General features: G+C 44.6%; 1 protein-coding gene across 5 annotated transcripts in view; it reads left to right on the plus strand.

Moving 5' to 3' along the window:
• Window positions 1-4,481: 4,481 nt before the first annotated feature.
• The window catches only part of LOC121548886 (dnaJ homolog subfamily C member 5), a 34,294-nt gene continuing 11,975 nt past the window's right edge, over window positions 4,482-26,800 (plus strand). For 2 of the 5 annotated variants that reach the window (XM_041860520.2, XM_041860521.2), the window contains exon 1: window positions 4,484-4,856. The gene's annotated coding sequence lies outside the window, so the exon portion shown is untranslated. Of the gene's footprint in view, window positions 4,857-26,800 lie in introns of all 5 variants that reach the window. The other 3 variants (XM_041860522.2, XM_041860524.2, XM_041860523.2) reach the window with 3 other exon arrangements.

Consider the following 26,800-nt stretch of genomic DNA (forward strand, 5'->3'; position numbering starts at 1 on the left):
TCGGCCGTCAATACCATAGTGCCCTCTACGCTCACCACAAAGCTCACGGCGCTGGGACTGAACTCCTGCCTGTGCAATTGGAACCTGGACTTCCTGACGGGCCGCCCCCAGGTGGTGAAGGTAGGCAACGTTACCTCCTCGACACTGATTCTCAACGTGTGGGGCCCCACAAGGGTGCGTCATCAGTCCCCTCCTGTACTCCCACGACTGCATGGCCTCACACAGTTCCAACTCCAAGTCTGCTGACGACCGACAGTAGTAGGCCTGATTACCAACAGGGAGGAGGTAGGCACTGACGGCGTGGTGCCAGGTAAACAACCTCTCCCTCAATGTCAGCAAAACAAAGGAGGGACCAAGCTGGGTACGCCCCCATCCTCAACGGGGCTGCCGTGGAGACCGTCAAAAACGTAAAGTTCCTTGGCGTGCACATCTCCTAGACGCTGAAATAGTCAAACTGCACGGACACCATGGTGAGGAGGGCATGTCAGCGACTCTTCAACCTCAGGATGCTGAAGAAATGTGGCCTGCCCCAGAGGGCCCTCAGTGTTCTACAGGACCACCATTGAGAGTAAACTGTCGGCCTGCATCACATCCTGGTACGGCAACTCAACCGCCACGGACCACAAGGTGCTACAGAGGGTGGTGCGCTCAGCCGAATGCACCATTGGGTGCACACTGCCTGCCCTCCAGGACACCTACAACACCAGATGTGGCAGGAAGGCCAAGAAGATCATCAGGGACCCCAGCCACCTGAGCAATGGCCTGTTTTCCCCGTTTTCATCACTCAGACGCATGCAGTATAGGAAGGAGCATCATGGCAAAAACTGCAATACTGACCAATAACTTATACCCCAGCCCATCAGGCTGTGGAATAGCCACCACTAGTCAGCTATCTTGTCCCCTTCTTCCTCCTGCTACTCCCCCTGTGGACATTACCTTCCCCCCAACTAACTTTTTTGCCTGCCCCCACCCCAATGGACATTTGTCATTACTACAGTTTTAGTATGCATATATTATTTTTATTGTATTGTTTTATTTCACCTTGTCCTGCAGTGTTGGAGCTTGTGTAATTCCATATGCAACCCTGTACATATGACTACATTTTAAACAATCTAAGTTTTGCAATGGAAAACGTTTAGCAACAAACTAGTTTCTATTGGACAAATTCAGTCAGGTAGCGGTTAAGAGCGTTGGGCCAGTAACTGAAAGGTCGCTGGTTCGAATCCCCCGAGCTGACTAGGTTTGAAATCTATCTGGCCCCTGAGCAAGGCACTTAACCCTAATTGCTCTGGATGAGAGTGTCTGCTAAATGACTAAAATGTAAATGTAGGTTCCTAGAGTGAATGGTTTCAGACAAAATATTTTTAAAGGGAATCCAACTAATGAATACACCCAAGTTGTCTTCAAACACTAGATGGCAGCGCAGCACTGTACCGAAGATTTTTATAACTAACCCAAGATAGACCACAGCTTGTTGTTTCCAATGGGAGCAAATTAAATGAATCAGTGGGCAGAACCAAGCACGAGCTAACGAGATCCTATTGACGTGTTCTTGCATGTAGTTGCATATTTCTGTTAAATACAAACCCTTCAACCCAAAAAGGTCTGTGGTGTTGATGGTATCCTAAATGAAATGTATAAAATATACAGACCACAAATTCCAATTGCCTATACTTAAACTCTTAAACATCATCCTCAGCTTTGGCATCTTCCCCAATATTTGGAACCAAGGACTGATAAACCCAATCCACAAAAGTGGAGACAAATTTTACCCCAATAACTACTGTGGAATATGAGTCAACAGCAACCTTGGGAAAATCTGCTGCATTATCATTGAGTAGACTGTTACATTTCCTCAGTGAAAACAATGTACTGAGCAAATGTCAAATTGGCTTTTTAACAAATTACCTTATGACAGACCATGTATTCACCCTTCACACCCTAATTGACTAACAAAACAAAGGCAAAGTATTCTCATGCTTTGTTGATTTGAGGGTCTGCTATACAAGCTGATGGAAAGCAGTGTTGGGGGAAAAACATACAACATTCTAAAATCCATGTACACAAACAAGTATGCGGTTAAAATTGGCAAGAAACGCACACATTTCTTTCCACAGGGCCGTGGGGTGAGACAGGGATCCAGCTTGAGCCCCACTCTCTTCAACATATATATCAACGAATTGGCGAGGGCACTAGAACAGTCTGCAGGACCCGGCATCACCCTACTAGAATCTGAAGTCAAATGTCTACTGTTTGCGGATGATCTGGTGCTTCGGTCCCCAACCAAGGAGAGCCTACAGCAGCACTTAGAACGTATGCACAGATTCTGTCAGACCTCGGCCCTGACAGTAAATCTTACCAAAAAAGGTCCAGTTGCCAGGACCACAAATATAAACTCCATCTAAACTCTGTTGCTCTAGAGCACACAACACACTATACCTCCATCGGCCTAAACATCAGCACCACAGGTAACTTCCACAAAGCTGTGAATGATCTGAAAGGCAAGAAGGGCTTTCTACACCATCAAAAGGAACAAATCTTGAATCAGTTATAGAACCCATTGCCCATAATGGTTGTGAGGGACAAAATGGGACAAACAGCAAATTGAGACTACATGCAGAATTCTGCAAAAACATCATCTGTGTACAACGTAAAACACCAAATAATGCATGCAGAGCAGAATTGGGACGATACCTGCTAATACCCAGAAAAGAGCAGTTAAATTCTACAACTCCCTAAAAGGAAGCGATTCCCAAACCTTCCATAACAAAGCCATCATTTACAGAGAGATTAATCTAGAGAATAGTCCCCTAAGCAAGCTGGTCCTGGGGCTCTGTTCACAAACAAAAACAGACCCCAAAGAGCCCCAGGACAGCAACACAATTACACCCAACCAAATCTTGAGAAAACAAAAAGATAATTACTTGACACATTGGAAAGAATTAACCAAAAAACAGTGCAAACTGGAATGCTATTTGGCCCTAAACAGAGAGTACACAGTGGCAGAATACCTGACCACTGTGACTGACCCAAAATTAAGGAAAGCTTTGACTATGTACAGACTCTGAGCATAGCCTTGCTATTAAGAGAGGTCGCCGTATGCAGACCTGGCTCTCAAGAGAAGACAGTATATGTGCACACTGCCCACAAATTGAGGTGGAAACTGAGCTGCACTTCCTAACCTCCTGCCAAATGTATGACCATATTAGTGACACATTTATCCTTCAGATTACACAGACCCACAAAGACTTTGAAAACAAATCCAATTTTTATAAACTCCCATATCTATTAGGTGAAATACCAGTGTGCCATCACAGCAGCAAGATGTGTGACCTGTTGCCACAAGAAAAGGGCAACCAGTGAAGAACAAACACCATTGTAAATTCAACCCATATTTGTTTTTTATTTTCCCCTTTGTACTTTAACTATTTGCACATTGTTACAACACTGTACATAGCCAAATGACATGTTGCCCCAAACATAATACTTTGTATTCAGGACGAAAAGTTAATTGCTTTGCCAGATTTTTTGCAGTATTACTTTAGTGCCTTGTTGCAAACAGGATGCATGTTTTGGAATATTTGTATTTTGTACATGCTTCCTTCTTTTCACTCTGTCAATTAGGTTAGTATTGTGGAGTAATACAATGTTGTTGATACATCCTCAGTTTTCTCCTATCACAGCTATTAAACTCTGTAACTGTTTTAAAGTCAACATTGGCCTCATGGTTAAATCACTAACTTCACCAAGCACAAAGGGATATTCAATTTCAGCTTTTTTTATTTTGACCCATTTACCAATAGGTGCCCTTCTTTGCGAGGCATTGGAAAACCTCCCTGGTCTTTGAGGTTGAATCTGTTTGAAATTCACTGCTCGACTGGAGGGACCTTACAGATAACTGTATGTGTGGGGTACAGAGATTAGGTATTCATTCAAAAATCATGATAGGATGGAAAATGTATGCACTCACTAACTGTAAGTCGCTCGGGATAAGAGCGTCTGCTAAATGACTAAAATGTTAAATGTCTCTATTCCTTTGAAACTTTTGAGTGTAATGTTTACTGTTAATTTCTTTTTGTTTTTCACTTTTGTTTATTATCTATTTCACTTGTGTTGGCAGTGTAATCACATGTTTCCCATGACAATAAAGCCCATTTAATTGGTTTGTGCAATAACTCAATTTGCCCTGGCAATTTTTAGAAACTTCTCAAACAGTAAAGTCTACAAAATGTTGTCCACTCTGTTCGTAACAGATTCTAGTTTTGGGAACAGAACTGTATTGAGAGAATGTTTAATCGATGAGAATTTGCAGAATGTCGACCAAAAGCCGTCTCGCTCCATCTTTTCCTACTGCCGGCCACCGGGCTTTCTCTCATCACCATATTTGGTGGTGAGTAGAAACACCAACCGGATGCTTCAGATTTATACATCCGGTAAAACATCTGGCTCATTGTTCTGTGACTATAGTGAAGTAGTGGTGGTCCAACATAAGACTATTTGACAAGCCTGGCTCAATCAATCATAGTATGTTACAACAATTTTATAGTTTTCATAGAAGACAGATTTACAGTCGTTAGAAAAACCAAGATGCCGTTTCTTTGAATTGAAACATTAATTTCACAAGCATCATAATTTTTGTAAGGATATGACGACGCTGTTCCTTGCTTCTGAGGGAATCAACCAATCAGACCTCACTTGTCTGTATGGCTAACCGTACTGAAACCATAGTCTATAGCGCCTAGCATTTTTAGGAGGGGCAGAAATATTCTGAGCCATTGTCTGGCATTCTTGAAATACAAAGTGGATGCCTCTATGATCCAGCTACAGCGAAATATACCTCTTCCAATTTGCACAAGGTAAGATACGTCGTAAAGTCACACTGACCTGAGCCACGGGAGATGATTTCGAGCAACGCTAGCCGGTTTTGGCTAACTAGCAAACTAGCCACTAGCTTATACAGTCTCTGGGTGGTAGTTTAGTGAGTGACAGTCCAGACTCGACACCAAGAAGACCATGGACATGGTGGAAAGCCAAGCAACATATTCTGGCATGGGGTTGAATAGTATTGGATTCGTTGAATATAATTTATTTGAACGTTTGAACGTTCGCTAGCTAATTGTGACAGCCAGTATCATCGTAGCGAGCGAACTAGCAAACGTTAGTTAAGTTACAGCGAAGCAGCCCGTCTGCTTTTGCAGTTGAAACACATTTTGAAGTATTAGTTGATGTCCAGACACTTGTTTCTCATTACTAACCAACATAGTAGATCACGTTAATCATGAATCTGTTCATATTAGTTAGCTAGCTAATAGCCAGTTAACTGTAACATTGCCGCTCCCCAAACGTTATTGACAACATTGATTGACAGACTAACGTTATCTATGTGCGAAGAACATGGAATGTTGTTACTAGTTAGCTTAGCTAGCTAGATAACGTTAGATAGTTTACTACATCTGCAGTAATAGCTTTAGATAATTCTCTAACAATAAATGGGGGAAAAGACAGGATGTAAAAATGGTTTGTTATTCTCCATGTGAAGTAGCAGGGATTATGGTTGTGCAAGGACACAGCAGTGGTTACACGTTTCCACTGACTAGCGTCTATATCCACAGTCAGATTCCACAGCCACAAAATCTAAATTGGCAAAAAAATTAGCTTGTTGGTCATAATTTATACGGGCAATCCTTAGTTGCTACATCAATTTTTGGACCTATAAATGTATGATATATGTACCCATTGATCACTGAAGAATATAACGTATAATTGCCTCATTAGCTTAGTTTAACTGTCGTACACAATCAGAACCCAAAATATAAGTTTGTTTTACTCCAATGTTTGTAAACAAAGTAAATGTAAACAAACACTGTATAGCCTAAATGTTTAAAACTATAATTTTGATATCATGGATGGTCAGTCCTTGCATCCATAGCTCAGTCTATGAATTTGATAGTAGTTGCATTTCTCCATCCATTTGACATATTTAGCAGACGCTGTTATCCAGAGCGACTTACAGAGTGCATACATTTTCATACTACAGATTGCATACATTTTAATATTTCCCCCCCCATACTGGTTCCCCGTGGGAATCGAAACCACAACCCTGGCGTTGCAAGTGCCATGCTCTACCATATGAGGCACAGGGGACCTAGTTTTTTACCGATGAGGTTTTTCACTGAAACTGTGGCCATGAGAACACTTTGTTTTAATTAAGGATTTCCGCTTTAAGGTTAGTTAGGCATAAGGTTAGCAGTTTGGTTATGATTAGGTTTAAATTGTAGAAATGGGCAGAGTTTATGACTTTGGGTATAGAAGCTAGTGTTGACCGTTGTTACAAGACACCCAGCAAACTGTACAAACCACTATAGAGTGGTGATGAAGAGGAGTCTACCGTGTCCAGAAGCGAATTCACCATTCATTTCTGTATTCAGGGTTCACTCAAACAGCATTTAAATGTTGTTTTACTATTGACAGTTACAGATCATTTCGGGATTGTATATCGATTTGCTCTCCTTAAATATAAGTTATCAGATTTATTTGTTTGTCTCTGAATTGTTTAATCAAACTTTTCACCGCCATCTCCTAATGTCAGGGCATAAAAACGACAACCTGTCTCCAGAATTAGCCCATGCGCACTAGGCCTGAGCTCGTTTTCTCTGGCTAAACTAGCTGGCTAGCTGAACTATGCTAGTTTTCGTCCTTATTGTTAAACTAAATACTGCACCCTCAACTTCAAAACTCTTTTGCTAGTTATACAATCAATAAGAATATTTGCTGGGAAAAAACGTGAAAATTATGTATTGTTTTGTTGAATAATCATGACTGGTTCGAGATATCCGTCGTAAGACGACGGTGGCGAAGGATATCATTGATACTTAACGTGGATCCAAGTTAACTTTTGAGATCCACCGGAGTCATTGGCGTAGGGTTAGATGGATGTTTCTGACTGGACTTGGAACTGTGAAAACGGGCTGCCTGTCCTTGCTTGGCTCAGTGGGATATGTAGTGATTTTATTTGTTGATTAAATCAGACTTTATTAATATAATGAGTAATCCAGGAATGTCACAAGTTAATTGACACGAGAAAACTAGAGAAAATAGTAACTACAGATCGCAATGACTACAATTAATGGCTAAATTACTTCCGGACACTAAAGGCGTCCGCATGCTTCCCGGCCAAAACAGTTTGGTAGAGTTCGTGTATATATTATGACGACATTTTGTGACGTTTTTATTTGTTTTGGACTTCGGTGAGGGTTTTTTCGGCTGTTCGGGCACAAGTAATTTTTTCTGGAGGTAAGCAGAAGTTCAGAGCCGAAGTCTATGCCTCTTTGTGAATGCACCTATTTGTAAGTCGCTCTGGATAAGAGCGTCTGCTAAATGACGTAAATGTAATGTAAATGTTTGTCGGTGTTTGGTCAACAGTAGGGATTCTTCAATAAAGTCTTTGTTGTCATTCAATGAGAGACGACTCGTTTTCATGAAAAGAAATTCATTGAAAAATACTGCACTAAACATAAAAGTTAAATGTCGATATTAATGAAAGATTTCTTGAATTATCTCTTAATTCTGAATATTTTGAGGAAGTGTATACTGGCTACGTCATCTCTAAATGGACAAACAGTACAATTGCCGCTTTTTTCTCATTTTATAAGCGAAGGTTTATAAGGGAGTATGCGAGCACCCTCGTTCGGCTAGGTGCCAGCCGAACTGAATGCATGCTGTTGCCTTAAGGGTCCGCGGAGCTCCTCCTCCTCACCACTATGCTCTTGACTAACTGCAAGAAACAATTAAGATTGCATGTATTCTTCTATCTCAATCTCTTATCTGTAGCTAGTAACGTAATGTTACAGCTATGGGTTTATGTCTTGTGAGCTAGCTATTGCATACTGTTGCTTTGTCTCTTTTTATTTTGATGCTCACACCCTTGCAGGCAGCCCTCACCACCATGTGTGGCCTAGCAACGCGTAGCTGCTGTCCGTTTCCTCAATCTTCTGTCACAGAAAATATAGCTCAAACAGTTTTTTCTTTTTTTGCCCATTTGTCAGCAGATCTATCTAGTAGTGACAAAGATTTGGGTCTGTAGTAACATATGGTAGTGACAATGATATTCTACAGTGCATTCAGAAAGTATTTCCACATTTTACTTTACAGCCTTATTCTAAAATGGATTAAATAAATACAAAATGCTCATCAATCTACACACAATACCCCATAATGACAAAGCGAAAACATGTTTTTAGAATTTTACATAAGTATTCAGATCCTTTGCTATGAGACTCGAAATTGCGCTCAGGTGCATCCTGTTTCCATTGATCATCCTTGAGATGTTTATACGACTTGATTGGAGTCCACCTGTGGTAAATTCGATTGATTGGACATGATTTGGAAAGGCACACACCTGTCTATATAAGGTCCCACAGTTGACAGTGCATGTCAGAGTAAAAACCAAGCCATGAGGTCGAAGGAATTATCCGTAGAGCTCTGAGACAGGATTGTGTCGAGGCACAGATCTGGGGAAGAGTACCAAAAAATGTCTGCAGCATTGAAAGTCGCCAAGAACACAGTGGCCTCCATCATTCTTAAATGGATGAAGTTTGGAACCACCAAGACTCTTCCTAGAGCTGGCCGCCCGGCCAAACTGAGCAATTGGGGGAGAAGGGCCTTGGTCAGGAAGGTGACCAAGAACCCGATGGTCACTCTGACAGAGCTCCAGAGTTCCTCTGTGGAGATGGGAGAACCTTCCAGAAGAACAACCATCTCTGCAGCACTCCACCAATCAGGCCTTTAGGGTAGAGTGGCCAGACAAGCCACTCCTCAGTAAAAGCCACATGACAGCCCGCTTGGAGTTTGCTAAAGGACTCTGACCATGAGAAACAAGATTCTCTGGTCTGATGAAACCCAGATTGAACTCTTTGGCCTGAATGCCAAGCGTCACTTCTGGAGGAAACCTGGCACCATCCCTACGGTGAAGCATGGTGGCAGCATCATGCTGTGGGGATGTTTTTCAGCGGCAGGGACTGGGAGACTAGTCAGAATCGAGGGAAAGATGATTGGAGCAAAGTACAGAGAGATCCTTGATGAAAACCTGCTCCAGAGTGCTCAGGACCACAGAATGTAGCTTAAGAAACAAGGTTCATGAAATTAATAACTTGCTAGTAAGCGATGACAGTCAATGTATGAATATCTCTGAAAGTCACTTAGATAATACCGTTGATGATACAGTGGTAGCAATACAAGGTTATAACATTTACAGAAAAGACAGACATGCCAGTGGTGGAAGTGTTGCTGTTTATATTCAGAACCACATTCCTGTAAAGCTTAGAGAGGATCTTATGTTAAATACTGTTGAAGTAATATGGCTACAGGTTCATTTGCCTCACCTAAAGCCCATTGTTGTGGGAAGCTGCTATAGACCACCAAGTGCTAACAGTCAGTATCTGGATAACGTGTGAAATGCTTGATAATGTATGTGATATCAACAGAGCGGTATATTTTCTGGGTGATTTTAAATATTGACTGGCTTTCATCAAGCTGCCAACTCAAGAAAAAGCTTCAAACTGTAACCAGTGCCTGCAACCTGGTTCAGGTTATCAGTCAACCTACCGGGGTAGTTACAAACAGCCCAGGAATTAAATAATCAACATGTATTGATTCCATCTTTACTAATGCTGCAGAAATGTGCTTGAAAGCAATATCCAGATCCATCGGATGTAGTGATCACAATATAGTAGCCATGTCTAGGAAAACCAAAGTTCAAAAGGCTGGGCCTAATATAGTGTATAGGAGGTCGTACAATAAGCTTTGTAGTGATTCCTATGTTGTTGACGTAAATAATATTTGTTGGTCCGTGGTGTGTAATGAGGAGCAAACAGACGCTGCACTTGACACATTTATGAAATTGCTTATCCTCGTTACTACTAAGCATGCGCCATTCAAGAAAACTGTTAAATCCCTGTGGATTGATGAGGAATTGAAAAATTGTATGATTGAAAGGGATGAGGCAAAAGGAATGGCAAATAAGTCTGTCTGCACAATCGATTGTCAAATGTACTGCAAATTGAGAAATCATGTGACTAAACTGAATAAAAAGAAGAAACTACACTGAAACAAAGATAAATGACATAAAGAATGATAGTAAAAAGCTTTGGAGCATCTTCAATGAAATGTCGGGGAAAAAGGCAAACTCCACTCCATCATTCATTGAATGATGGCTCATTCATCACAAAACCGACTGATATTGCCAACTACTTTAATCATTTTTTCATTGGCAAGATTAGCAAATTTAGGCATGACATGCCAGCAACAAACGCTGACACTACATATCCAAGTATATCTAACCAAATTATGAAAGACAAGCATTGTAATTTTGAATTCTGTAAAGTGAGTGTGGAAGAGGTGAAAAAATTGTCTATCAACAATGACAAGTCACCGGGGTCTGACAACTTGGATGGAAAATTACTGAGGATAATATTGGACGATATTGCCACTTCTATTTTCCATATCTTCAATTTAAGCCTACTAGAAAGTGTGTGCCCTCAGGCCTGGAGGGAAGCAAAAGTCATTCAGTTTCCTAAGAATAGTAAAGCCCCCTTTACCGGCTCAAATAGCCAACCAATCAGCCTGTTACCAACCCTTAGTAACGTTTTGGGAAAAATGGTGTTTGACCAGATACAATACTATTTTACAGGAAACAAATTGACAACAGAATTTCAGCACACTTATAGGGAAGGACATTCAACAAGCACAGCACTTACACAAATGACTGATGATTTGCTGAGAGAAATTGATGATAAAAAGATTGGGGGCTGTTTTCTTAGACTTCAGTGTGGCTTTTTACATTATCGATCATGATCTGCTGCTGGAAAAATGTATGTGTTATGGCTTTACACCCCCTGCAACATTGTGGATAAAGAGTTACCTGTCTAACAGAACTCAGAGGGTGTCCTTTAATGGAAGCCTCTCCAACATAATCCAGGTAGAATCAGGAATTCCCCAGGGCAGCTGTCTAGGCCCCTTACTTTTTTCAATCTTTACTAACGACATGCCACTGGCTTTGAGTAAAGCCAGTGTGTCTATGTATGCGGATGACTCAACACTATACACGTCAGCTACTACAGCGACTGAAATGACAGCAACACTTAACAAAGAGCTGCAGTTAGTTTCAGAATGGGTGGCAAGGAATAAGTCCTAAATGTTTCAAAAACTAAAAGCATTGTATTTGGGACAAATAATTTACTAAACCCTCAACTAAATATTGTAATAAATAATGTGGAAATTGAGCAAGTTGAGGTGATTAAACTGCCTGGTGTAACCCTGCATTGTAAACTGTCATGGTCAAAACATATTAATACAACAGCAGCTTAGATGGGGAGAAGTCTGTCCATAATAAAGCGCTACTCTGCCTTCTTAACAGCACTATCAAGGCAGGTCCTACAGGCTCTAGTTTTGTCGCACCTTGACTACTGTTCAATCGTGTGGTCAGGTGCCACAAAAAGGGACTTAGGAAAATTGCAATTGTCTCAGAACTGGGCAGCACGGCTGGCCCTTGGATGTACACAGAGAGCTAACATTAATAATATGCATGTCAATCTCTCCTGGCTCAATGTGGAGGAGAGACTGACTTCATCACTACTTGTATTTGTGAGCGGTATTGACATGTTGAAAGCACCGAGCGGTCTGTTTAAACAAGTAGCACACAGCTCAGACACCCATGCATACCCCACAAGACATGCCACCAGAGCTCTCTTCACAGTCCCCAAGTCTAGAACAGACTATGGGAGTCGCACAGTACTACATAGCGCCATGACTACATGGAACTCTATTCCACATCAAGTAACTGATGCAAGCAGTAGAATCAGATAAAAATAAATAAAATAAAAATATAAAAATGCACCTTATGGAACAACGGGGACTGTGAAGCAACACAAACACAGACACATGCATACACACACGATAACATACGCACTATACACACACATGGATTTTGTGTTGTAGATATGTGGTAGTGGAGTAGGGGCCTGAGGGCACATACTTTTAGTGTGTTGTGAAATCTGTTATGAATGTATTGTAATGTTCTTAGTGTTATAACTGCCTTAATTTTGCCGGACCCCAGGAAGAGTAGCTGATGCCTTGGCAGCAGCTAATGTGGATCCATAATAACTACAAATACTGGGGCGAAGGTTCACCTTCCAACAGGACAACGACTTTAAGCACACAGGCAAGATAACGCAGGAGTGGCTTCGGGACAAGTCTCATGTCCTTGAGTTGCCCAGCCAGAGCCCGGACTTGAACCCGAACGAAAATCTCTGGAGAGACCTGAAAATAGCTGTGCAGCGACGCTCCCCATCCAACCTGCTGAGCTTGAGCGGATCTGCAGAGAAAAATGGGAGAAACTCCCCAAAAACAGGTGTGCCAAGCTTGTAGCATCATACCCAAGAAGACTCGAGGCTGTAATTTTTAATACATTTGCTAACATTTCAAAAAAACTGTTTTTGCTTCGTCATTATGGGTTATTGTGTGTAGATTGATTGAGAAAAAAACAAACAATTGAATCCATTTTAGAATAAGGCTAACGTAACAAAATGTGGAAAAAGCCAAGGGGTCTGAATACTTTCCGAATGCACTATGTTGGTATAGGTTGGTGTTGATGGTTAATGTAGATATTTTACCCTCATGACATCAATAACCCTATTTGCCCAGCTGTAGTGGCTGCAAAGGTTGAGGTCAAAGGTGAGGTGTCATAGCAAAATCATGGTGTGTTATTTTACAGGTTAGTCATTGATTGTTAATATTTCTCATTACTGTCTGTCCTACTAAACTTAACAATAAAACATAACAAGATTCAACAACTGAGACATAAACTGAACAAGTTCCACAGACATGTGACTAACAGAAATTGAATAATGTGTCCCTGAACAAAGGGGGGGTCAAAATCAAAAGTAACAGTCAGTATCTGGTGTGGTCACCAGCTGCATTAAGTACTGCAGTGTGTCTCCTCCTCATGGACTGCACCAGATTTGCTGGTTCTTGCTGTGAGATGTTACCCCACTCTTCCACCAAGGCACCTGCAAGTTCCTGGACATTTCTGGGGGGAATGGCCCTAGCCCTCACCCTCCGATCCAACAGGTCCCAGACGTGCTCAATGGGATTGAAATCCGGGCTCTTCGCTGGCCATGGCAGAACACTGACATTCCTGTCTTGCAGGAATTCACGCACAGAACGAGCAGTATGGCTGGTGGCATTGTCATGCTGGAGGGTCATGTCAGAATGAGCCTGCAGGAAGGGTACCACATGAGGGAGGAGGATGTCTTCCCTGTAATGCATAGCATTGAGATTGTCTGCAATGACAACAAGCTCAGTCTGATGATGCTGTGACACACCGCCCCAGACCATGACGGACCCTCCACCTCCAAATCGATCCCACTCCAGAGTACAGGCCTCAGTGTAACGCTCATTCCTTCGACGATAAACGCGAATCCGACCATCACCCCTGGTGAAACAAAACTGCAACTCGTCAGTGAAGAGCACTTTTTGCCAGTCCTGTCTGGTCCAGCGATGGTGGGTTTGTGCCCATAGGCGACGTTGTTGCCGGTGATGTCTGGTGAGGACCTGCCTTACAACAAGCCTACAAGCCCTTAGTCCAGCCTCTCTCAGCTTATTGCGGACAGTCTGAGCACTGATGGAGGGATTGTGCGTTCCTGGTGTAATTCGGGCAGTTGTTGTTGCCATCCTGTACCTGTCCCGCAGGTGTGATGTTCGGATGTACCGATCCTGTGCAAGTGTTGTTGATCAGCTGTCCGTCCTGTCTCCCTGTAGCGCTGTCTTATGCGTCTCACATCTCCACGACTCCAACACCATCATTAAGTTTGCCGACGACACAACAGTGGTAGGCCTGATCACCGACAATGATGAGACAGCCTATAGGGAGGAGGTCAGAGATCTGGCCGTGTGGTGCCAGGACAACAACCTCTCCCTCAACGTGACCAAGACAAAGGAGATGATTGTGGACTACAGGAAAAAAAAGAGGACTGAGCACGCCCCCATTCTCATCGACGGGGCTGTAGTGGAACAGGTTGAGAGCTTCAAGTTCCTTGGTGTCCACATCACCAACGAACTATCATGGTCCAAACACACCAAGACAGTCGTGAAGAGGGCACGACAAAGCCTATTCCCCCTCAGGAGACTAAAAAGATTTGGCATGGGTCCTCAGATCCTCAAAAAATTCTACAGCTGCACCATCGAGAGCATCCTGACTGGTTGCATCACCGCCTGGTATGGCAACTGCTTGGCCTCCGACCGCAAGGCACTACAGAGGGTAGTGCGTACGGCCCAGTACATCACTGGGGCAAAGCTTCCTGCCATCCAGGACCTCTATACCAGGCGGTGTCAGAGGAAGGCCCTCAAAATTGTCAAAGACTCCAGCCACCCCTAGTCATAGACTGTTCTCTCTGCTACCGCACGGCAAGCGGTACCGGAGTGCCAAGTCTAGGTCCAAAAGACTTCTCAACAGCTTCTACCCCCAAGCCATAAGACTCATGAACAGCTAATCATGGCTACCCGGACTATTTGCACTGCCCCCCCACCCCATCCTTTTTACGCTGCTGCTACTCTGTTAAGTATTTATGCATAGTCACTTTAACTCTACCCACATGTACATATTACCTCAACTACCTCAACTAGCCGGTGCCCCCGCACATTGACTCTGCAACGGTACCCCCCTGTATATATAGCCTCCCTACTGTCACTTTATTTTACTTCTGCTCTTTTTTTCTCAACACTTTTTTTTGTTGTTGTTTTATTCTTACTTTTTTTGTTTAAAATAAATGCACTGTTGGTTAAGGGCTGTAAGTAAGCATTTCACTGTAATGTCTGCACCTGTTGTATTCGGCGCATGTGACCAATAAAATTTGATTTGATTTGACATTACGGACATTGCAATTTATTTCCCTGGCCACATCTGTAGTCCTCATGCCTCCTTTTTAGCATGCCTAAGGCACGTTCACGCAGATGAGCAGGGACCCTGGATGTTTCTTTTTTTGCTGAGTTTAGCTAGGCCTACTTGTCTTCTTGGTCATTGAGTTGTCCTTACGCCACACTGAAGCATGCTTAACATTGTAGCAATGTTATAGGCCTCAACTTGTATTTTGTTTTATATCTCAACCTTTAATCAGAGGTTGCTGATGGTAAAGTTTATGGTAGCAAATAAAAGCAGATATGATCATTTTCTTTTGACAAGGTACTGAAGTAGACTGGATGTTTTCTTCTCCTGAAGTAGCTTTCATCCCTGAGATGTTGATGAAAGTCCTTTGAGGCAACATCCGTCTCTCAAATCACTTGAAAAAGGTAGCCAAAAATAGCATTTCTGTGAGAAACAAGAGGATTGCAAAGACAAATACAAAAATACAAAATACTTAATTTAGCCCAGTACTGACAATAGGCTTTTTTGGCTGTCACATGGTGCTAAGTGTCAGTCTGTGCTGCAAATCTGGTTGATCTTTCCATCTCTGACAGACTGTTTATACACTGAAAACAAATTTTAACATGAAGGTGTTGGTCCCATGTTTCATGAGCTGAAATAAAAGATCCCAGAAATATTCCATACGCACAAAAACGTATTTCTCTCTAATGTTGTGTACAAATGTGTTTACATCCCTGTTAGTGAGCATTTCTCCTTCGCCAAGATAGTCCATCCAAGAAGTTGATTTAAACAGCATGATCATTACACAGGTGCAACTTGTGCTGGGGACAATAATAGGCCACTCTAAAATGTGCAGTTTTGTCACACAACACAATGCCACAGATGCCTCAAGTTTTGAGGGAGCGTGCAATTGGCATGCTGACTGCAGGAATGTCCACCTGAGCTGTTGCCAGATAATTGAATGTTCATTTCTCTACCATAAGCCGCCTCCAACGTCGTTCTAGAGAATTTGGCAGTACGTCCAACTGGACTCACAACCGCAGACCACGTGTATGGCGTTGTGTGGGTGAGCGGTTTGCTGATGCCAACGTTGTGAACAGAGTGCCCCATTGTGGCGGTGGGGTTATGGTATGGGCTGGTATAAGCTATGGTCAATAAACACAATTGTTCCCATTTTATGTGTCTGGAGGTAGAACTCCACCTACCCGGCAGGCCCAGAGAGCAAATCAAGTGCCCCTGTGCTGGCCTACCGCTGGCCAATCAGACAGCTCAGATCACTGTGTCTGCACAGTTTCCTCGAACCATAGGCTGTAAAAAGAAACCTCAAATGCACAGCAAAGTTGATACTGTGAGATTTCAGAACGTTTAAAACCATGACGAGAGAGACTCAACGAATACAGCAAAGAACTTACTCGTAAAAACAGCAGTTCATGTTTAAGTTGTTACTCAGGGTCAACACTTTGTTCAACACTTTTATAAGACATAAAATGCGCTTTCTCCCTACTTCCACTCCGCTACAACCAGCGCTGCAGTTGCAATGAATGAGTGTAGCAGTGTTCTGATAAGCTTGCGTTTGTCACGGTTCAGACAGACGACAAGAGGACCACAATTGCGTCACACCAGAAAGTTTATTTAAACTTAAGGGGAAAGGGATGTAGGGAGTGAGTGAAGGCTCCAGGGGTTATCCCGTCCGATGTGCTGGGTCTGTGCCTCCCCCCAGTGGCAGCGATGCGTCCGATGACGCCGGTGGTTGGTGGTCCAGAAGTCCTGGGGGGGGGAGGAAACACAGACACAACGGGGCGGAATGAAACCAGGCAGCAGTACAGTTCAAGGGAAATCCAAAATACGTAGTAGCAAGGCAGAAGGCTGGTCAGAGTTACCGGGATTGAAGAGTAGTCAGGAGTCGTAATGGCAGAAGCAGGTCTGGATCTCCTGAGGCAGAAGAGTATCCAAAAACCAGGCAGGTCCGGGGGTCACAAAACCAGGGTGCGCCAGAAGCGCGAGCAAACAGGTTCCGGGTGTGAGCTTTGCAGACGATCTGACCAAGGAGAGCTGAAAGACAGGGCTATAAATACTGGGAGAGGTTAGTGGGTAATGCAGCGCAGCTGGCAGAGTAATTAGAGCCGAGCAGAGCAGGGACAGGTGGAGCTAGTTAGGCTGAGTAGAGAGAGTGGTGAGCAGAGTGGAAGAAAATTAAGGTGGTAACCCGGTGGAGTGAGAGGCTCATGACAGAACCCCCCAAGGGACGGCCCCAGAAGTCCCAAGAGCAACACCACGCCGGGCGGGAGGAGGGGAGCCGGAGGAGGGCTAGAACTCCTCCGAACGGTCCGAGTGAACGTCCTCATCCTCGGAGGAAGCCGGAGGGCCGTGGTCGGGAGATGGGACAGGTCCCGAGACCGGATCAGGCACAGGACAGGAAGCCGAGCGGGCAGGACGGTTAGAGACCCCTCTGGGGCGGCCCCTACGGATTGCAGGTTGATCAGGATGCCGTTGGTGGAAAGCGGTGATGAGAGTCCTATCCACAATCCGACTAGCTGGCACCCAGGTCCTTTCCTCAGGTCCATAGCCCTCCCAGTCAATGAGGTACTGGAGACCCCTACCCCTCCGTCTGGACCGAAGCAGGCGGCGGACGGTGTAAACCAGACCACCATCGGCGAGCCGTGGAGGAGGAGGACAAGGCGCAGCAGGGACCAGCGGACTCCTGGGCACAGGCAGGGGCTGCAGCAATCCGGCTGGGGGGCTGGCAGGACGACTTGTGTTGGTTGCAGATGGGGCAGGCTTGGACGAATTCCCGTACATCCTTCCTCAGAGAGGGCCACCAGAACCTCTGGGCGAGCAGGTTGTAAGTGCGGGTGGAGCCAGGGTGACAAGCTAGGCGGGAGTCATGTCCCCACTGAACGACCTGGGACCTCAGGTCTTCGGGGACAAAAAGGCGGTCAGCTGGGCAAGTGCTGGGACCTGGCTGGTTACGGAGAGCCTCCAGCACCTGTTCCTCAACAGCCCAGGTCAGAGCTGCAACGATGCAGGGACTTGGCAGAATCGACACAGGGTCCTTGGAGGGGTCAGGAGCGGAGTTAGTAGGTACTGGCCGAGGGGGCAGTGCGGCGGCAAGCAGGCAGGTTCGGTGGCAGTCCTCTCCCCACTCCCTGATCACCCCGGTCACCCAGTCGAGCTGAGGGTTGTGCCGGGCGGAGCCATGGGTAACCCAGGATGAGGGGTTGGCCTGGAGAGGGGAGCAGGTGAAACTGGATAGTTTCTTGATGGTTTCCGGACAGACCCATCGAGACCGGGGCCGTGACATGAGTGACCGATCCGAGTAAGTGTCCGTCCAGTGCCCGGGCAGGAATAGGAGGTGTCAAACGGAGGTTCTCCAGTCCCAGTTGGCGTGCCAGCTTGATGTCCATTATGTTGGCTTCGGCGCCAGAATCCACCAGAGCAGCCAGGGTGTGAGTTGAGTCAGGGAGGCGGAGGTGAACTTGCAGCAGGGGGTTTGCGGTCGGAGGACTGGATGGTCATTGAACTCAACCGGACTCCCCCTATGCCCGGTGAGCTTCGGCCCTTTAAAGGGCAGGTTACCACACGATGTCCATCACCTCCACAATAGAGGCAGAGGTTCGAGGTGAAGCGTCGCTGGCGCTCTGCAGGAGTGAGAGAGGCTCGCCCAATCTCCATAGGCTCAGACTGATCAAGCTGAACTGGGTGAGTGGCAGTAGATGACAGGAGCCCAGTCGGATCTCTCCGAATGCCGGTAGTAGGTGGACCTTGGCGCCCCCCTCTCACGACGACGGGTCTGTATCCTTCTGTCGATCCTGACAGTCAGTGCGATGGCTTCATCAAGAGTGGAAGGCAGTTCATGGGAGACCAACTCGTCCTTGATATAGTCAGCCAAACTATGGAAGAACGCGTCCACCAACGATGGTGTGTTCCAAGAACTTCGTCTAGCCAGGGTTCGGAAGTCGATGGAATGGTCTGCGACTGTACGTCTGCCTTGTCGAATACTGAACAGTTCACGAGACGCCTCTGCGGTTGGTGAATCCAGGTCAAACACCTTCAGCATCTCCTCGGCAAACCGGTCGAAGGTTGCACATGCGGGGGTTTGACGTTCGAACTCTGCTGTTCCCCAGAGTCGAGCTCGGCCCGTCAGGTGAGTGATGGCATACCCAACTTTAGCCCCCTCCGTGGCGAAGGTCCTTGGCTGCAAGGAGAACTGGAAGTCGGCAGCTAGTCAGGAATGGCCGGACCTGGGTTGAATCGCCGTTGAACCGCTCGGGGTTTCCAATCTTGGGTTCCGGAGCAGCGGCTGCAATGACCGGGGCAGGTAACTCGGGGGCAGGGCTGGTGGGCAGACTGGCTGGGGTCAGGTTGGTGAGGAGTTGAATGATCATGGCGAGTTGTTGTTGCTGCTGCTGGGACTGCTGCTGGTGCTGCTGGAACTGCTGATGCTGTTGGTGGCCGACCTGAAGCAGAGAGGTGATGTCGCCGCTCATGCGGCCTAGCTCTCTCTCAGTGTGTTCCAGGCGTAGCATGGCGGTGGGTTGCTCAGGTTCTTCGGTTTCCATGTCGGGGGAAGTGTGCGCTGAGTCCATGATGGTCAGATCGTACTGTCACGGTTCAGACAGACGACAAGAGGACCACAATTGCGTCACACCAGAAAGTTTATTTAAACTTAAGGGGGAAAGGGATGTAGGGAGTGAGTGAAGGCTCCAGGGGTTATCCCGTCCGATGTGCTGGGTCTGTGCCTCCCCCAGTGGCAGCGATGCGTCCGATGACGCCGGTGGTTGGTGGTCCAGAAGTCCTGGGGGGGGGAGGAAACACAGACACAACGGGGCGGAATGAAACCAGGCAGCAGTACAGTTCAAGGGAAATCCAAAATACGTAGTAGCAAGGCAGAAGGCTGGTCAGAGTTACCGGGATTGAAGAGTAGTCAGGAGTCGTAATGGCAGAAGCAGGTCTGGATCTCCTGAGGCAGAAGAGTATCCAAAAACCAGGCAGGTCCGGGGTCACAAAACCAGGGTGCGCCAGAAGCGCGAGCAAACAGGTTCCGGGTGTGAGCTTTGCAGACGATCTGACCAAGGAGAGCTGAAAGACAGGGCTATAAATACTGGGAGAGGTTAGTGGGTAATGCAGCGCAGCTGGCAGAGTAATTAGAGCCGAGCAGAGCAGGGACAGGTGGAGCTAGTTAGGCTGAGTAGAGAGAGTGGTGAGCAGAGTGGAAGAAAATTAAGGTGGTAACCCGGTGGAGTGAGAGGCTCATGACAGCGTTGTTATTATTAGCGGCTTGTCTTTTTTTAATATCGAGGAATATTTCACGTTCTCTGGTCATAGGAGTAACAACATGAATTGATGCATGAGGCAGAAATAATGGAGTGCGACTTGAGTTTCTCCATCAGCTGGAAGACTGTGTCCCCTTTTCTCAGTGGAGGGAGAGCGGCAGCCTCACCGTTGCTCCCTCACTCCCCTCAGACTGACCATCATATGCATGCCATCAGTCCAGTTAAAAAATATATTATTATGCTCACTCAGCCGTGCCTCACAACAAAGTATTACTTGTATCTATTACCAGTGTGATCATATACCTATATTTTGAAATATAATTTCTATATGGTTTGAGAAGATCAACATTGGCAGGGTATTTCAAGCATAGCCAATATGCAGTGATAATGTATTGGGCCTATAGCCTACTGCACTAACCTCATTGCTACATAACTGTTTTTAATTGGTTAATGTTGCATAGGCTTATGTTTTTTAAGCCATGTTTAAAAAGAAATCTGAGCGGTAGATCTCTGCTTGCATTTTGGCTCTGTGATCTTGACTCAGAAAAGGTTGGTGACCACTGGCCTAGATAAAGCACTCTTCTCCCATTAATCCAGTCTTTGCCCTTATTTATGCATATAAGTGATGTCTATGGGCTTTTTGCATATTAGAAAGTGTGAGAAGGTACAAGATCAGTGGTGACCGTCAGGGATATTTATTGATGGTAAGTTCTGCCTACGGCTTAGTATGAAACGTAGCTGTAATGCTGAGGTGGCATTGGCACGTACTACGCTCTTAAGCTCTTGATGGTTGCTAGGCATCGCTCGTTACTTCTATCATCCTGATATTTCTAAACTTTGCAAAGCATGTCACTTCACCCATTCCCACCACATGCATGTTTTCTTAACCACAACTGGATAGATCCATAAAGAATTACTGTGGGAATAAATATCACTTAATGATGAAAATATTGGAATAAAGTAGGCTAATGCAATTTAAGGCATCAAATTGTTGCTTAATGAAACTCCAAAAGTCATCCAATTGTTATAATACATTTGATTCAAGCAATAGCCTACACGCGTGTGGTCAACTATTTCAGCACCGTTTCGCGCTGCTTTGAGACAAGCGTCTCTTGATAAATCAACCAATGTCCAATTTTTCTTTTCACTGAATCTCCGTTTGGATATTGGTTAGGCTACAATGAGGCTATGGAAGTGTTAGCTATGTTGAGGTGAGTGCTGCTCATGGTCATCTTGTCTAGTTGGCTCATTTATTAGCCCTGATCAGAACATTTTGCCAGCATGTTATGTAGTTTAACAAGTGGATTATTTAGCTCTTCAGTGGCTTAGTAGCCTGGGCCTACTCCCGACCAAAAGACTTGTCTTTAATCAATCAATGTGATTTTGTTTCACTGAACCTCCATCTGTAAACTATATTTGATGAATTCTGTGGCTCGGCAAATAAGTTGGTGGTATAGCTCATCTCTTCGCTTGCTCATCTGTCACTGATCAGAAATATTTAGCATGCAATAATGTAAATCAAGTGTAGGCTTATTATTGAGCTTGCGCATAGGCAACTTCAAAAGCCCTTGGAGGTTGTGAAATATGATCACAAGACTCAAATGCTTTTGAAAATATAGATTGCTATTATTTTCTATCGGTATCATGATGAAGATACTCTCAATGTAAGACTCCACGCCCGCTCCCTAACAAAGCAGAGTGACGGTAGGAAAGAGATGAAATGCGGATAAAAAAAGCATGGGCTTGCCAAGGGCTCTGTTTTCAAAATATCACTTTTTTTATGATAGTGGTTCCACAAGTTGCCATGAAGCTAGTTGTGTGGGTAAAATATGATTTGTATTTTGTTATCATTTCAATATATTCTTAGCCTACAATAAAATGTGTGTTGAATGTGATCAGGGTAGCCTAAGATTTCCTTGTCCCCATCGCGCTCTAGCGACTCATTGTGGCGGGCTGGGCGCCTGCAAGCTGACTTCGGTCGCCAGCTGGACGGTGTTTCCTCCGACACATTGGTGCGGGTGGCTTCCGGGTTAAGCGTGCAGTGTGTCAAAAAGCAGTGCGGTTTGGCAGGGTCGTGTTTCGGAGGACGCTTGGCTCTTGACCTTCGCCTCTATCGAGTCCGTAGGGGAGTTCCAGCTATGGGACAAGACTGTAACTACCAATTTGGATATCACGAAATTGTGGAGAAAAAGTTTGCTATGTGCTCGTTAGTGTTCTCTATGGGATTTTACATGTACTTGTTAACATTGCTAACCTTCGGATTACAGAGGCTCAGTGGGGTTTGAAAACAGTGCCCCTTGTGTTCGGTGCAGGTATTGCAGAATATCCTGGGATGGCACAACGTCAATATGACAATCTGCATACCACAGTGGCCAGGTTAACATGGTTTGCTGTCATACCCTGTACGTAAACTGCTTGGCATGGTGGGTCCGTGGGTGGCTTTTGCCAATTCTTTGTATTCCTCATGTCTTACTCATTGTTAGAAAAAAGTTTGGTCCAAATCAGATATTCGGTACTATATTTATTGGATATTATATGAATCCTATAAATAAAAATTATATTTCAACAAAGTCTGAGATGGTGGGTGTCATGGCTTGCTGAAATGAAATAGAACGACTCCCCAGCTAGAAGTGCTCTTAGGTCTTGATTTCCCCCCAAAAAATAGTAACACTGTTAAACAAATCCAAATATATTTTATATTTGCAATTCTTCAAATAGCCACCCTTTGCCTTGATGAAAGCGTAGCACAGTCTTAGCATTCTCTCAACCAGCTTCACCTGGAATGCTTTTCCAACAGTCTTGAAGGAGTTCCCACGTATGCTGACCACTTGTTGGCTGCATTTCCTTCACTCTGTGCTCCGACTCATCCCAAACCATCTCAATTTAGTTGAGGTCGGGGGATTGTTGAGGCCAGGTCATCTGATGCAGCACTCCATTGCTCTCCTTCTTGGTAAAATAGCCCTTACACAGCCTGGAGGTGTGTTGGGTCATTGTCCTGTTGAAAAACAAATGATAGTCCCACTAAGCCCAAACCAGATGGGATGACATATCACTGCAGAATGCTGTGGTAGCCATGCTGGTTAAGTGTGCCTTGAATTCTAAATAAATGACAGACAGTGTCACCAGCAAAGCACCCCCACACCATAACACCTCCTCCTCCATGCTTTACGATGGGAACCACACATGCGGAGATCATCCGTTCACCGACACGGCGGTTGGAACCAAAAATCTCCAATTTGGACTCCAGACCAAATGACACATTTCCACCGGTCTAATGTCCATTGCTTGTGTTTCTTGGCCCAAGCAAGTGTCTTCTTATTATTGGTGTCCTTTAGTAGTGGTTTCTTTGCAGCAATCCGACCATGAAGGCCTGATTCACACAGTCTCCTCTGAACAGTTGATGTTGAGATGTGTCTGTTACTTGAACTCTCTGAAGCATTTATTCGGGCTGCAATTTCTGAGGCTGGTAACTAATGAACTTATCCTTTGCAGCAGAGGTAACTCTGGGTCTTCCATTCCTGTGGCGGTCCTCATGAGAGCCAGTTTCATCATAGCACTTGATGGTTTTTGCGACTGCGCTTGAAGAAACTTTCAAAGTTCATGACATTTTCCGTATTGACTGACCTTCATGTCTTAAAGTGATGATGGAGTGTTGTTTCTCTTTGCTTATTTGAGCTGTTCTTGCCATAATAGGGCTATCTTCTGTATACCCCCCCCACCTTGTCACAACACAGCTGATTGGCTGAAACGCATTAAGAAGGAAAGAAATTCCACAAATTAACTTTTAACAAGGCACACCTGTTAATTGAAATGCATTCCAGGTGACTACCTCATGAAGCTGGTTGAGAGAATGCCAAGAGTGTGCAAAGCTGTCATCAAGGCAAATGGTGGCTTCTTTTGAAGAATCTCAAATATAAAATATATTTTGATTTGTTTATCACTTTTTTTGGTTACTACATGATTCCATATTTAATAGTTTTGATGTCTTCACTATTATTCTACAATGTAGAAAATAGTAAAAATAAAGAAAAATCCTTGAATGAGTAGGTGTTCTAAAACTTTTGACCGGTAGTGAGTGTGTGTATTTACTCACTACCTCACTACTCACTTTACTCACTACCGGTCAAAAGTTTTAGAACACCTACTCATTCAAGGGTTTTTCTTTATTTTTACTATTTTATACATTGTAGAATAATAGTGAAGACATCAAAACTATGTGTAACTTGCTAGTTATCTAAGTGGCTGAATTAATAAGGAGACGGGACATCATATAGTGTTACCTTTCTGCCGTGTTTGAGAAGTCAAAGCCCTTTGGATGAGTTATCTGTACAGCTGCCACTGCTATCTGGATTTCCTTGCGTTTTTTTCCTCCTCTCCGTTCTCGGCCCGTATGTTCCTCCCCCCTCTTGTCCAGGCAGGCCCGTTGCCCTAGCGACTCCAGACTCAACACAGACACAGCGTGTACGCATGCTGCTCCAGAGGCAGTACTGTTCTTCCTCCAGACAAGAATGCGTCAAAGCCTTGTTCATTTGCACAATGTCTCTAGTTCACATTCGCTTGTAAATGTCCAAACTCGCTAAAAATGACATTCGGTAGCTCCTACCCATCTATAACTTTATGAGCTGGATTGCCTGTCTTTGCATTTTGTTTATTTTCGTTTGTGCTCATTAGCATATTTAGCTAGAAGCCTCCATTGAAATGTGCTGTTACTTGTGCTAATCTTGTTAGCATTGTAGTAATAGACACCCATGGGCTTGTATTTGGCGCCCCCTTGTTTACTAAGCCGGTAATACCGTAAATCCCGGGATGAGAGAAGGATGGTATGACGATATGAAAGTCTGGATACCGCCCAACCCTACTGCAATGCACAGGAGACCATTAGCTTAGGCCTCCAGTGTTTCCCCCATATGCATTTAAATCGTGACCGCCACTGTAGATGTATAAATGTATGCCCCAGGAAGACACCATCCGCCCCCCCCTGCAGGAAGCCCCCCCCCACTAAGTCTGCTACCGCTGCTGAAAAAAAATCCTAGGGGAAACACTGGGCCTCAGTAAGTCCTATCTGACATGATGGATGCCTCATGCAGTCGCGTTACCCCATTTAGCCCAGTAATTGTGAATTCCTTTTTCTCTACAGAAATGGACAGACTGTTCACAAGTTATTTTATTTGAACTGATTTGAGTTGAGACTGGGCCTGAGCCAGTGGAACATTGTAACTGGAGCTTTAGTGAATGGCCGACAGATGGGCCAAATAGCAGAGGTAATTCATGGAAAACAAGCTTTGCTAGCTAAATGGCTCTGGTTATCCAAGCTTTGGAAGTGTGTAAGTGAAGTGTGGTTGTTGTTAAGCAGTTGGAAACCCTTGACTTGGCGACTGACCAGTTCCAATGTAGGACAAAGGTGATTACAAACAGACCTCCTTTTCAGTGTTAGGGCACCACCAGCTTTAAGGGAAACAATGGGAAATGGGGTAAGCTTAGTTTACTGCTAGTCTGCTATTGCTTGTAGCCTTGTGCCACCATTTACTGTTTCACCTCACAACAACCTATAGAAAAAGGTTCCTCACCAGCCCAAGCCACCTCCTAAGCCTCTCCCTGCCTGTCTCTGTGCTGGCTGTTCAGGGAAGTCTCGCCAGGCCAGGGCCAGTCTAAGATTGCCCCATGTTGACCTCTGTGAGATCAGCTAAATGTAATCGCCTTTATCTCAAGCCTCCCCGGGGCATTACTAGTCACTAGTAGTCACATTGTGCGTGGCTGAGCATTGTGTGTGAGCCACAGCAGGACTAATGTCCTGCTCAGCAGAATGTGGTGTTCTGTGGGGTGTTGGAGTTTCACTGCTGCCTTCTGTTAGGCTTTGTTTTAATCACAGGGATTTTAGATTGAGGCTCCATAGTTGTCATGTATTTCATTATTCATGTTTGACATGCTGCACTTCACTACTCACAGTCTTGGAGCTTAATCCCAAATTAATCTGTGCTAGGCGTACTTGTCAATAGTGTATTGTGGTTGTAAATGATCTGTAAGGGTTTTGGATAGGCCCAACCTTTACATACAGTGCATTCGGAAAGTATTCAAACCCCTTTTTCCACATTTTATCATGTTACAGCCTAATTCTAAAATTGATTAAATAAAAACAATGTCTCATCAATCTACACACAGTAGGCCATAATGGCAGTGAAAACAGGTTAAAAAAAGAATAAGAAATGCCTTAGTTACATAAGTATTCAGACCCTTTGCTATGAGACTCGAAATTGAGCTCAGGTGCATCATGTTTCCATTGATCATCCTTGATGTTTCTACAACTTGATTGGAGTCCACCTGTGGTAAATTCAATTGATTGGACATGGTTTGGAAAGGCACACACCTGTCTATATAAGGTCCCACAGTTGACAGTGCATGTCAGAGCAAAAACCAAGCCATATGAGGTCGAAGGAATTGTCCGTAGAGCTCCGAGACAGGATTGTGTCGAGACACGGATCTGGGGAAGGGTACAAAAACTTTCTGCAGCATTGATGTTCCCCAATAACCCAGTGGCTTCCATCATTCTTAAATGGAAGAAGTTTGGAACCACCAAGACTCTTCCTAGAGCTGGCCGCCCGGTCAAACTGAG

This window comes from Coregonus clupeaformis, chromosome 33 (genome assembly GCF_020615455.1).
Source record: "Coregonus clupeaformis isolate EN_2021a chromosome 33, ASM2061545v1, whole genome shotgun sequence".
Lineage (NCBI taxonomy): Eukaryota > Metazoa > Chordata > Actinopteri > Salmoniformes > Salmonidae > Coregonus > Coregonus clupeaformis.